Source organism: Schistocerca serialis, chromosome 2, assembly GCF_023864345.2.
Source record: "Schistocerca serialis cubense isolate TAMUIC-IGC-003099 chromosome 2, iqSchSeri2.2, whole genome shotgun sequence".
In the NCBI taxonomy this organism is placed as follows: domain Eukaryota; kingdom Metazoa; phylum Arthropoda; class Insecta; order Orthoptera; family Acrididae; genus Schistocerca; species Schistocerca serialis.
In genome coordinates, this window is record NC_064639.1 from 261601382 (window position 1) to 261614879 (window position 13498).

Below are 13498 nucleotides of genomic sequence, written 5' to 3' on the forward strand. Positions count from 1 at the left end.
ATTCCTCATCTTGACCAGTGTTGCCGACCGCCTACATCACACAACCACACTGGGCTGCTACTACTGATCGACCGCTCTGCATGACGACTACAGACTGAGTACTGCTCTCAACTAGACAGAGCTACAGACTCGCAACGACTAAACTGACAGACTCGCAACGACAGACTGACTGCTACTGACAGACTGAGAACCGCTCGCAACACTCGCGCGGTCAAGCGCATACTCTCTGGTCACAGATGCTACAATGCCTCGCCATCGCTGCTGCGTTACATACGTGTTTCATAACCCTCCACTGGGGGGGCAAAAATTTGGCAGCGATGGTGAGTCATTTGGACTTGCCAAGCGCGGCAAAATTTTTCTTTAACTAACAAAATTCTACAACTTACAGAATATTTAAATGTTGTGCACACGCACTAAGTACAAAATATATCAGACAAAGACAAAATGTGAATACTAAACATAGTAGCAAATCAGAAAAAAAAGTATGTACAAATTTTTTGACAGATAAAGTGCACAGGCACTGAAAAAATTCTTTAGCATATTCAGAACAAATAAACAGACTGGCAAGAATAATTAGATGTAGTACATAAAGTAAATGTTGTGCACACGCACTAAGTACAAAATATATCAGACAAAGACAAAATGTGAGTACAAAACATAGTAGCAAATCAGAAAAGTATATACAAATTATTTGACAGATAATAAAGTGCACAGGCACTGAAAAAAAAATTCTTTAGCATATGCAGAACAAATAAACAGACTGGCAAAAAATATTATGTTGACAAGTGACATAAGTGTACTCGCATTGGAGTTCAGCGAATCGAAAAATGTATAACCTATGAACATAAATGATGTTACCAAAAAAAATTTTTTTTTTATGTGACAAGAATCAGGATAGGAAAGGGAAGGATTGCATCATGGTTGTAGCACTTTAGATTGCACACAGCTGCTCTGAAAGTCCATATCTTTCCACAGAAGTACAACACCAAGTGACACAACTTGAAGATCTTTTCCCATCAGAATTTATCAGTGTAGCCAAGACACTGAACAGTCGTAGTAATGTTCCATGTTTTCATTTTGGCAGTACATTACGTACACCAAACAGTGGGACCATAATAATGTCTTCATCGCTCATGGTGGTGGACAGCATGTCGTGTCAACACCACACTCTTACAAGGCACACCAACGTAGAATTAGTCCAAAATCAAATATAGTGCTCCATGATCACTGGGATAAACAGGACAAATGGACATTGCAATAATTTAGGGTAGTCAGCTTATGACGTGAAGGACATCAAGTCACATAATATTGACAGTTACAGACTTAAGTAGCAGTTTGTGGCATTCATAGCCCAGTTATTGAACATTTCTGTACCAAGTATGTAGTATTACAGAAAAATGTTCATTAATTGTTTTACATAGAATCAGTAGCCTTCTTTTCCTGGTTACAAAGCATTATGAAATAATCGCATTCTTTTCAGTTACAGAGTATAATTAAGAATCATTAACCTTCTCCTAATTACAGTTAATTAATCATTTGTCATTCCAATAATCATTAGCCTTTTCCTAATTACAGTTAATTAATCATTTGTCATTAATTAATCATTTGTCTAATTACAGTTAATTAATCATTTGTATAATTCCAGTTAATTAGTCATATGTCGTTAATTAATCATTTGTCATTCTAATATAGTAAGAATCATTAGTATTCTCCTAATTACAAAGCATTATTAAACAGTACCATAGTTAATTAATTGTGTCATTCCAATGTAGTAAGAATTATTACCCTTCTCCTAATTACAAAGCATTATTAAACAGTAATTAAGATTCATTAGCCTTCTAATTACAAAACATCCTAACGACAGTTAATTAATCATTTGTCATTCCAATCTATTAAGAATCAGTAGCCTTCTTCTAATTACAAAGCATTATTAAACAGTCACATTCTTTTCTGGTTACAAAGTATCAACATTGGAAACAAGAGCTAATCAATGGCATAATTAATCACAATTCTTCAAGTGACATTGATTATTGGCACTCAGTGGCCAGCAAGTATTGAATAGAATCATCATTCAGTATTATTCAGATTATTACGAAGTCATTATTAAAAATCAGTTAATTACAGTCAAATCATTAATAATCACAGGCATTATAAGTGGTATCATTACAATAAACAGTGGCAGTTATTAGCTAGTGACAAAGCATCATTTTGAATATAGTCTCATTAAGAGGTCATTAATCAAGTGCCATGCTATTCAGAGTTGATCAGTATTATTCAGAATTTTCTCAAACTGGTATCACTATTTGGGACTGTTAACACATTTTTTTTTTTTTTTTTTTTTGTCAGCAATGCATTGCGTTGGGATCGATAATTAATTGCTGAAACATAACACTATTTGCTTTTGACCTATTGCAGCAAATGAGGATAGGTAACGTCATTCGTCATGAGTCAGCTGTAGCAAGATTATGTAACAAGGCAGTACATGTGATCGCATTTATAAACGATAGACACAAATGGGTAAAAATATAAAAATGCAAGTACTAGAACAGGTATAATAAGTAACAGGTTTAGTAAGTGTCATGAAAAACTTCTCCTGGAAAAAATACAAAATGGATTATTGACCTGAAAGAAGAAACGCATACTATGCTGAAAAGTAGTGAACTTCGAATTAACAAGTAGTGAAATGTGTATAAAATGTGTTCCATAGCTGTCCCTTCCAAAACTTTCTGTCATCCTACTATGCAATGTAACACCTGCTGTCAAAGCAAACTGCAACAAATACTTAAATAACTACATAGCATAAATACATAACTTCAACATTATCCTCATCTGTAAAGAAAAAAAAAAAACTTCATTATCCATATCATCATAACTTCACCATTATCATCACCTGTAAAGAAAAACGTCATTATTCATAATACCATTTCCTTCATCATTATTCATCAGTATTCACTATCATCTGCAAAAAATCACTTCATTACTCATTACATAACTATTCCTTATCTCTAGCATATTTCATCACTAAAACTAAGATGTGTAGTTCTCTCTGACAGCCTGCATCAATCACCTTGTATTCTGAAAGAAAAAATTAGTTAAGACTGCTATTCTGTGATGAGTATAGTATAGTCTTGTTAATGCTTGTTAATCCTGATCCATTTACTCTTCCTCATAAAGTTATTGCATCTCCTTTCGTTTATTCCGTAGGTGAAATTCCATTTATGTTAAATTTATTTCTTAGAATCATCATTCCTTTCTGAAATTGATGAACAAAGATTAATGTCCTGCATTTAAATCATATACCCTCTAGATAATGACTGGTTTATGGTAACATAATTAACCCTACAGCATAACATGACAGAAAACGTAATATGTCAAAAACATTGACAGTGTTCAAATGCAAAAATATACACAGAATAATACAATGCAGCAGCAAAAAAAAATGTGAAACAGTCACGATGTTGAGATGTCATAAGGCAAAAAAAAAAATGTCAAAGTCGACTGGTGTGTGTTATATCTTAACTATTTCATAGTGCATACAAACAAAACTGGAGTATAATCATACACACAAAAAAAGTAGAAAATGTGCACGGTCTGATGTGTAACGACAAGAAAAGCGACCTGCTAACCTTACCTTGCCGGGCACTTGCCAAGAAAAAATACGATAATCATCAATAAGTAGTCACATAAATATAATTGCAGAAATAGTCATAAATGTGTAAATTCATCTGGAAAAATATGCATGGTCTGATGTGTAACGACAAGAAGAGCGACCTGCTAACCTTACCTTGCCGGGCACTTGCCAAGAAAAAATACGATAATCATCAATAATTAGTCAGGTGAATTAATTGCATTAGTAAATGGCATCATAGTGTGTTGAATCATACAGTGGTTTCACTCAATAAACGGTTTAATGTTTGAGATATGGTGATTGCCTTTCGATTTTCTGGTTCTCAAAGTTTCGACGTGTACAACATTGGGGTGAGGGATGCTGCGAATCCGATATGGACCTGCGTATAGAAGTTCAAATTTACTGCACTTACCTTTTAATTTGCTGGATAAATAGTGTGTACGTACTAGTATCTTCTGTCCAACGTGAAAGTCTCGGCGTCTACAAACCTGTTTTTGCTGTCTTCTCCGGCGCTCTGCGGCACTTTTGATGTTGTTCAGCGCAATGTTAATTATTTCGTGGTGTCGTAGGCGACGACTTTTGGGAAATTCTATTAATTCTTTAATTTTGTTCGGTGGTTCAACGTTTCTCAGTATAACAGACGGAGATAGCATAGTGGATTCATTTGGAATGGAATTAATTACATCTTGGAATGAGAGTATGTGTGTATCCCAATCAATATGTCTTTTGTGGCAGTATATTCTACACAGTTTACCAATTTCCTTCATTAATCTTTCACAGGGGTTCGAAGAAGCGTGGTACTTGGATATATAGATCGGAGAAATGTTTCTAGCTCGTAACATGCGTGTCCATACGCTACTACGAAATTGAGATCCATTATCAGAGATTACTTTCATTACATGCCCTACATGAAATAGAAAATGTTTTACAAATGCTTTCGAAACAGTTTTAGCAGTAGCTTTGCGTAACGGAGTGAAAGTAACAAATTTTGAAGTGAGCTCATCAGCGACAAATATGTAGCAAAAACCTCTGTTAGTTCTGGGAATCGGACCAAAAATGTCTACAGCTGCCATGTGTCTTAATTTAACAGGTATAATGGGATATAATGGAGGAATATGTGAAGTGGTGTCTGATTTAGCTTTCTGGCAAATTTTACAAGACGCTAAAACTCGTCGTATACGTTTTTCCATGTTAGTAAAATAACAGTTCTGTCTCAGTATAAGAAAACATTTTCGTGCTCCGTAATGTGCGTAACTTAAATGAGTGTACCAAATTAATTTGTTAACCAGTTCGTCAGGAATGCATAATAACCAATTGTTGCTGTCAGGATGAGAGCGGCGAAACAGAATATCATTGCGTACAGTGTAGTGGTTCCTAATCGTAACATTTTTTCTATCTTGCCAAAGGTGTTTAATTTCTTTCCACACATTGTCTTTATTTTGTTCTTGTGCTATGTCCTGTAATGACGATGAAATAAAATTTTCAAAAGCAACTTGCTGAATGTACATGACACTGAAATTTGTTTTGCAGAAGTTGGTTGCTACGTCTTGCTGATTGTTGCCGAGAGAACGCGATAGTGCGTCTGCTATAACATTTTGCGTACCGGGAATGTGAACTATTGTAAAATTAAATTCCTGTAAATATAGTTTCCATCTGCTTAATCTGTCGTGAGTAAATTTAGCCGAGAGTAAAAATTGTATCGCTCTGTGGTCTGTGTAAACGGTGGTGTGTCTGCCATAAAGAAAATGCCTAAATCTCATGAAAGCCCATACAACACATAATGTTTCAAGTTCTGTAACAGAATAATTTCGCTCAGCAGGTGACAAAATGCGGCTTGCAAATGCGATGTTTTTAATTACTATTGAACCATCTTCTTCTATTTCCTGGAAAATGTGTACGCCTAAAGCGGTGTTAGAGCTGTCAGTGGCAATGGAAAAATTTCTGGTGAGATCTGGGTGCGATAATAGTGGTGCATTCAACAAAGCATGTTTCAGGTTCATGAATTCAGAGTGTGCTTGCTGATCCCAAGACCAAATACTGTTTTTACCTGTTAATTGGCATAGTCTAGGCGTGTCTAAAGCAGAATAATGAATAAATTTACGAAAAAAGTTAATTAAGCCCAAAAAACTGCGTAATTGCTTCTTCGTCGTAGGAACACTAATGTCACGTAGAGCCTGAAGTTTTTCTGGATCAGGCGCAATGCCTTCTGCTGAAATTACGTGTCCAAGAAATTTTATGGAAGTTTTGCCAAAATGCGATTTACTGAGGTTAACTGTAAGTCCTTGTGCATGAAAAGTTTGCAGCAGTTGTTCAAGAATCAGATTGTGTTCATACCAGTTAGCTTCTGCGATAAGAATGTCGTCTACATACGTCGTAATTCTGTCTTTAAGTTCTATCGGAAGTATAGTGCTCAAACCGCGAATAAAAGCTGCAGAAGAAATAGTTAAGCCGAACGGTAGTTTGCAAAATTGATAACAGTCGCCGAAACAGAGAAAAGCTGTATATTTTCTACAATTCGGATGAAGTTGAATTTGCCAAAATCCCGATTTCAAATCTAATGTGGAATAAATAGCTGTACCGTGAAATTTCTGTAAAAGTTCCTCTAGTGTCTGTGGTCGATCTGTTTCATTAATAATAATGTCATTAATGTGACGTGAATCAAGTACAAGGCGAAGTGAGCCATCTTTTTTCTTAACAATATGTAGTGGGTTTATGTACGGACTAACTGCTGGTTCTATAATTCCTTGGTCAAGCATATCCTGCAATTCCTTTTTAACCTGTTCTCTGTGAATATATGGGATGGGATAATGCTTTGCTTTAAATGTGTCGTGCGGTTTGACTTGAAATTCGTACATAAATCCGGACATAGTACCAGGAATGTTGTCAAAAACTGGAGCTTGCTGTAAAAGAATTTTGTGTAATTGCGTTCGTTCGTCGTCTGTAGTTGCACTGCTCTCTTTAACCTTATCAGAAATTAACTGCATAACGTCGTAGTCAGCTTCGTCTGGAGTATTATAGTTATGTACGTACGTATCCGTGAACAATGTGGGATTACAGTCTATGTTACGTGTTGCGGAAATGACCTCTGTGCGGTTAATTGTTTGTTCTTCCGCAGATAAAGAGTGCTGAAATTCTAAAGCCAGTTGTACATTTTCATCCTTTAACATTAAATAAGAATTCTGAAAATCGATAACTGCGTCGTGTTGTACCAGAAAATTCGTACCTAAAATAATGTCTGTTGTCAATAAAGGCACAATCCAAAAATTAGAGTGGAAAGTATGACCTCCAATACAAAATGATAAATGCGTCTGTAATTTAACGTCTACTCCTTTACTCGGTACCGCTCCTTTCACTTTTGTTTTGCCTAATGGTAATGTCGGATACGTATTCTCTTTGTTGCACTCATTAAAAGTCTCTTCATTTATTACTGATATTGGTGATCCGGAATCAATTACTGCTGAAAATTTCGAAGAACCAATTTTGATTTCAATAACAGGATGTGAAATGGTTTTCTGAATAACTGGTCTTTCCTGTAAAAGAGTGTCTCTGATGTCGTCAAAAGTAATTACATTTTCGTGAACAACATTTTGCGTGTCTAAGGTAGTGCTTGTGTTATTAGAAGATGCGTCCTGTGCAGTATTTAGTCAGATTCTATCTGACGTGTTATTATTATTAGGAGGATTCTGTGGCATTTCGACTATTTGAACTGTCCTATTACTTCTTCCAGGCGTGTTACGCTCTGGATGGTATCTACTGTCGGGTTCATTCATGAGAATATGCTCTTGCGTATGATTTTGCTGTTGGTGAGACCGACTGTTATTATATGTACGCTGGTAATTGTGCTCATCGTTTTTACGTCTGTCGTAATAGTCATTCCTATACGGTGCATTACGATAGCAATTGAAATACTGTCTTCTTTGTACGTAGTTGTTTCCTTGCTGACGTACGTTACTATTTGTTGGACCAGGGGCTATACGTCCACGCGGCGAAACATTAAAGCCTGGTTGACCTTGTGTATTCCATTGTTGGTTAGGTATGTTAACCGGCTGGTTTTGATGTTGTTGTTGTGAAACACCTCTATTGTTACTAAAGTGTTGTTCCTGTTGCTGAAAATTTTGACGGTATTGATAATTAGAATTTTGCCTGTTATTAAAGTTTTGGTAGTTGTCGTTCCTAAAACGTCTGTTATCTTTCCGATTGGAATTACGTCCCTGATCATAATTGTAGTACTGTTGTTGACCTTGGTTGTTACTCAAAAAGTTTTTGTTTACAAAAGAATAATCAGATTGCTGTACTTCCAAGAGCTGTAAAAGATCTCTGAATGCTGAAATGTTTTCTTTTTGCTGGCCCGTTAGAAGTGACACTCGTAATGACCGTGGTAATTTAGAGATGCATAGTTGTATAAGTGCGGATTCACTGTACGGTTCACTTAGGTACTGGTTTTGTTGTACCATATGCTCAAAAAATTGCGTTACACTGGGAAAATTTGAGTTTTCATAGTTTGGCAAACTAATTAGTTGGTCTTTAATTCCGCGCTGTGTCGTCTTCGACCAGTACGCTGACAGAAAAGCATTCTGAAATTCCTCTACCGAGTAACACTGTCTCGCGATCGGTCTCATACGAGTTGCCGGTTCGCCTTCCAAAAAACTGCAAATAAATTCAAGTTTATGTGTTACAGGCCAAGTCGGTGGAAGAGCAAAACTAAACTGTTGAATCCAATCCAGTGGGTGAATCTGCGTTCTATCGTTTTTGAAAACCTTAAACTTTCTCACTGACAGAAAATGTTTGTAGTCGAAGTTATCATCTCTGCATGATGGAACAGGTTCAGGATCGTAAGAGTATCTATTGAACTGTGGTTGTTCGGAATCTAAGTCCCGTACTCTCTGCAGATTACCCAAATTATACGCGCTGCGTGAGTCTGACACATGTTCATAAAGTGGCGTCTGTTGTGTATTATTAACAGAAGTGTTTTTCATTTCTGTTACTTCTTGTTGTAAATTTGATAACTTCCTACGTAACGTGTTGTTAGATGAATCGATCTCATTAATTGTCTGCTGTAAATTTTGAAATTCAGGTGTTTGGATAAATGAAACAGGTGCAGTATCGTCTGATTTATTGTCATTAGTATTTTCGATAACATCAATACGACTGGCCAATTCATCATATTTTTCAGTCAGTATTTTAACCTGATCATCGGTTTTAGAATCAGACGCATTAATCTGTTTTTGCAACTTGCGCGTAGTTTCGCTCAGTTTTTTAACATCACCTTTGATAACATCACAATCCTGTGTTAGATCTAATTGTTCGAATCTATCCGTCACTGTTTGAATATTTACTGTGTGTGTATCTGTTTTTGATTTAAGATCAGAAATTTCATCCCGTAATTCCGCGTTCAATTGTTCTATGGTATTAATTTTGTTGGACACTGTAGTAATATTATTGTCTACATACGTCTTCGCTTTCGCGAATATTTTACGTTTGTCCTCTTGTCTTTGTGCAGTGATTGTTTCCATGACTTGTCGTTTTACTTTGTTTTGATCCTGAATAAATCTGCGGAAACGCGTATCACTGTTCTGTATGTGCTGATTAAAGCGCTCGTTAATCTGAGTGTTCTGCTGTTCGAATTTCGCGTCTATCTTTGCGTCCATTGTGCGCGAAAGTTCTACCGTTATTGCTTTAAACTCGTCCCGTAATTGTGTAGCTTTTTCAGAGCATTGTTTAGCGACTCCGCTAATTTCGTCTCTGAGTGTTTCTGTTGCGGCTGTCTGCATTTCCCTTAATTCTTGCGCAACAGTCTTAATTTCTTCGCTATTCTTTTGAGAACAAGCCTCAATTTCCACGCGCAACTGTTCCTTAGTGTCATGGCACTGCGCGGCAACGTCTCTAATTTGTTCACTAAGCTGTCTGGAATTGTCGTCTAATTTTTTATTTTGTTGTCTGAGCTGTTCACTAAGTTGTTTGAAATTCTCTTTAAATTGTTTGTTATCTACACTCTGTTGTTTGACTTGTTCATTAAGTTGTTTGAGATCTTTACTACTGTTGTCTTGGTTTTCCATCATTTGGTTAATTCGTTGCAGCAATAGTGTCATAATTTGATCCGAACCAAAATTAGCATTTCTATTCTCAGTACTGTTTAATGATGTACCTGCAGTTGTCGCGCTTTGTGTGACCATTTGGTCATTTTGCAACTTACAAAAAGGATTATCAGTCGGATGTACACTGTCAGACATTATTTCGGAATTAAATGGATCCGTCATACTCTCACTACACTGATCATTTTCATTCGAAAAATTTGTCTGTACATTACTTGGATTTTCTAAATCGGGTGTGTTAAACTCGGCAGCGCTCATTACCATAGAGCATTCTGCGTCATCAATTGTCGTCAAGTTAACAGACGAGACAATTGAGGTCGTTTGTTCATCATTAAGGTGAAAGTCATCATTAGTGGTTGGAATGCACTGATTGTTAGTGAACGCAGGATTGTCATCATTACGTTGCGTATCACAATTACTATCGGTCACGTTGTTTAAGTCGGTAATTTCATTCACAATACTTCGCGATACACTATTCACAGTCTTTCGCGGCATTTTTACAGTAGTCAAAATTTTTCACAAAACAAATCAACACAATGCAAAAGCAACACACAAATACAACAAAGCAACAAATTGCCGTTGACCTGTAGAGAGAAAGTCACAATATTATTAAAAGCGTTGCGCTAAATCCTAATTATATCTAAGCAAACAAGAGCAGATATCTGACTGTTGTTCAAAAGACTCTCAACGAAATACGATCCTGGACTGGGTGTCGCCAAGTGTAACCTCCCCACCGCAATTTTTAAAGAAAATATAGCAATACTTAATAGAAATGGGAGCCAAGTGTAACCTCCCCACAATCAAATGTACTGACAATGGCAACAAAAATGTGAAATTCGCAATCTGACTCAAATATAAATCCTTCAAAAGTAAAGTCCATTCAGTGACAAGAAAATTCAATTAAACCGAAATATCGGTCTTTGGCCCTGTGTAAAACAATCAGAATTAAAGTCTTACCTCAGAATAAATGGATGTCACATATCTGCTCTTGTTGTTGCGCACCGCTTGGAGGAACTGCATTGCAAATAATAATATTCTCTTTTTTTTTTGTGATTTTAGTGGAATTTTTCTTCAAAAGAAGTGGAATGAAATGGGAAGTGCAACGAAATCTTGAGTTCAATAAAAAATTAAATTTTTGAGAAAATGCTTTTGAAATAAAAAAAATTATTATTGGGAGACTTGTTGGAGAATAATTACAATAAATAAAATTTTTCATTATCTAATGATTATATTAATTAACAGTATACCTTATTCCTCATCTTGACCAGTGTTGCCGACCGCCTACATCACACAACCGCACTGGGCTGCTACTACTGATCGACCGCTCTGCATGACGACTACAGACTGAGTACTGCTCTCAACTAGACAGAGCTACAGACTCGCAACGACTAAACTGACAGACTCGCAACGACAGACTGACTGCTACTGACAGACTGAGAACCGCTCGCAACACTCGCGCGGTCAAGCGCATACTCTCTGGTCACAGATGCTACAATGCCTCGCCATCGCTGCTGCGTTACATACGTGTTTCAACATTTAAAAGTCATATCCACTGGTTATTCTGCTCTCATGTACAAGATACGGCCAAGTCGGCCAGACACTACCCACGTGTAAAATCGGAATCAAACTTCACTAAATCGCCACACACCTGTTACATATAAACCAAGATAAGTAATTAAATAAAGTACAACGCCCCTAAAACACTATTAAAACGATATTGACAACTAAACACTTCTTTTAAAAAGTAAAGAAATTTTCCCAAAGGCTTTCGTGACACGCCCAAAATAATCTTACAATAATAGAATAGCTAATTAAATTACGTCCTAATCCGGCGGCATCCTCGCCGCGGCGCGAGACTAAAATAATGACAATAAACTACTCAACTTGATGCTGGAACCGGAGCTGCACAGGAGGGGGTGTGACTCGCAAATACCAAAGCCTCTTGCGATGACGGCAAAGCCACCAAAGCAAAAGGAAAATGCTTCCCTTCTCCCGCACCAGTAGAACAGCAACGCTTCAACCGCTGCCGATAAAAAGCTGTCAATATATACCAAACAACACAAGTTTGTTGGAAATCAAAATACACAGCAATACTTAAAGGGCCAATTAACATTTATTTTCAGTGAAACCATCAATTAAATGTTCAGTACAGGAGCACCCCCTCATAAATATCACAAGTTAACTTTTTAACAACAACAAGAAACAATCTACAAAGGTATTTTTAAAAAATAATCACACGGTAATTCAAACATGATTAAATAAGATATACCTCTACTGGGGCCTCTTAGGGACTAATAGACACTGTTATTTGGATACGCACCAAATGGCTGCTGGCTGGTTAAAATGTACACTTATAACGCGAAAGGCTCCTCAAGACGGAGTAAGATAGAAAGCAACTAGGAACGCTCACAAACAAATGACCCACACGTTTGTACCTTTGGCTTAGCTCACACAACTTTAGTTACAAGCCAAATCCAATAACTCGCCCCAGGAAGGACTATGAGGTCCACAACAAACAAAAATACTCAATTGTAACAAAGAATTATTTCAAGTATGAAATTAAAAATTCAAAATACGATCTTGGCGCTTACTGAAACCTGCAGACTGACACATACAGCTCCAAAAGGGGGCACCTCACACCGAGGCAGAATTAACAGCCTTTAAGTACATTATTTACTGAACAGTCTTCACATATAATTTCAGAAAATACCGAGGAGGGCAATAGCTTCAGGACTCCAGGTAGGCCCCGTTAAATACAGCCCTCCTGCTCGTAACTGCTAACAAGTTGTCCCGTACATACTAGGCGTATTTAGCACGCCACGGTTGACTGATGCACTTCGTATCCAGGCTGCACGAGATGAGAGCTGCTCCTTGCCCACTAAACTCGCCGCTTGCAACGGTCAACGATGCAGAAAAAACGCGACGTCCATAGCCTAATGGTCAACGGTTCCAACTCGCTGCAATCGCCAGGACGTCGAGTACTCAGGCACACCAGTTCAGCTCCGTGCCCCACACACCAATCACTACCACCCAGACTCAGAGGGAACACGTATCCAGCAAAGATGATACCGCGAGGACCAGTGTCGTTGGAACGCGCGCACAGGTGGCGCCAGTAAGATCGTGAGCGCCCTCACAGAAGTCACCACGGCTCACTTCCACTTCTGGGTTTCTCAGTTTTTTTGTCAGGTAGTGTAATTTACGTGAGACTTCGATAAATTTATGCCAGTCCAAAAAGTTGCGAGACTGCACTAATAAAAAATAGAGAAACGTTAAGATTGTGGTTTTCATGTTTGAAGTGTTCTACATAGGGTCTACCCACTTGGGCCAACTGGACTTTCATACAACCATATGAAACTGTCAGAAAACCATTTTTTTAAATGTTGTTGAACTCGTGCATCTCGTGCCGGAATGCCGTTTATGTGCTTAAGGCGCTCACACTTTATGTGAACTTCTGTCCTTTGTCGGTTTTTGGAAAGATCGTATTGAGAACATAAAGTTTCTCCAGGCGTGATGATTTCTTCCAGAAAAGAAAAATCCTCCTTTTGCAGTTCAGCCTAGTCGCGGGTGGCTCCACGCTAAACTGATTTTGTTCTGGAGATAAGGTGTGTGGGGAAAACTTCGCACACACAGCTTTTTTTTCGTAAAACGCTCCGGAGAATGTGTGAAGAGCTGATTTAGAGATATTGCTTCATTGCGATTGGTGACACAATAACGCTCATATACCACGGCGGCACGTTCACTGCTTAATAATTCTTGCACATAACTGACTGGTCAAATG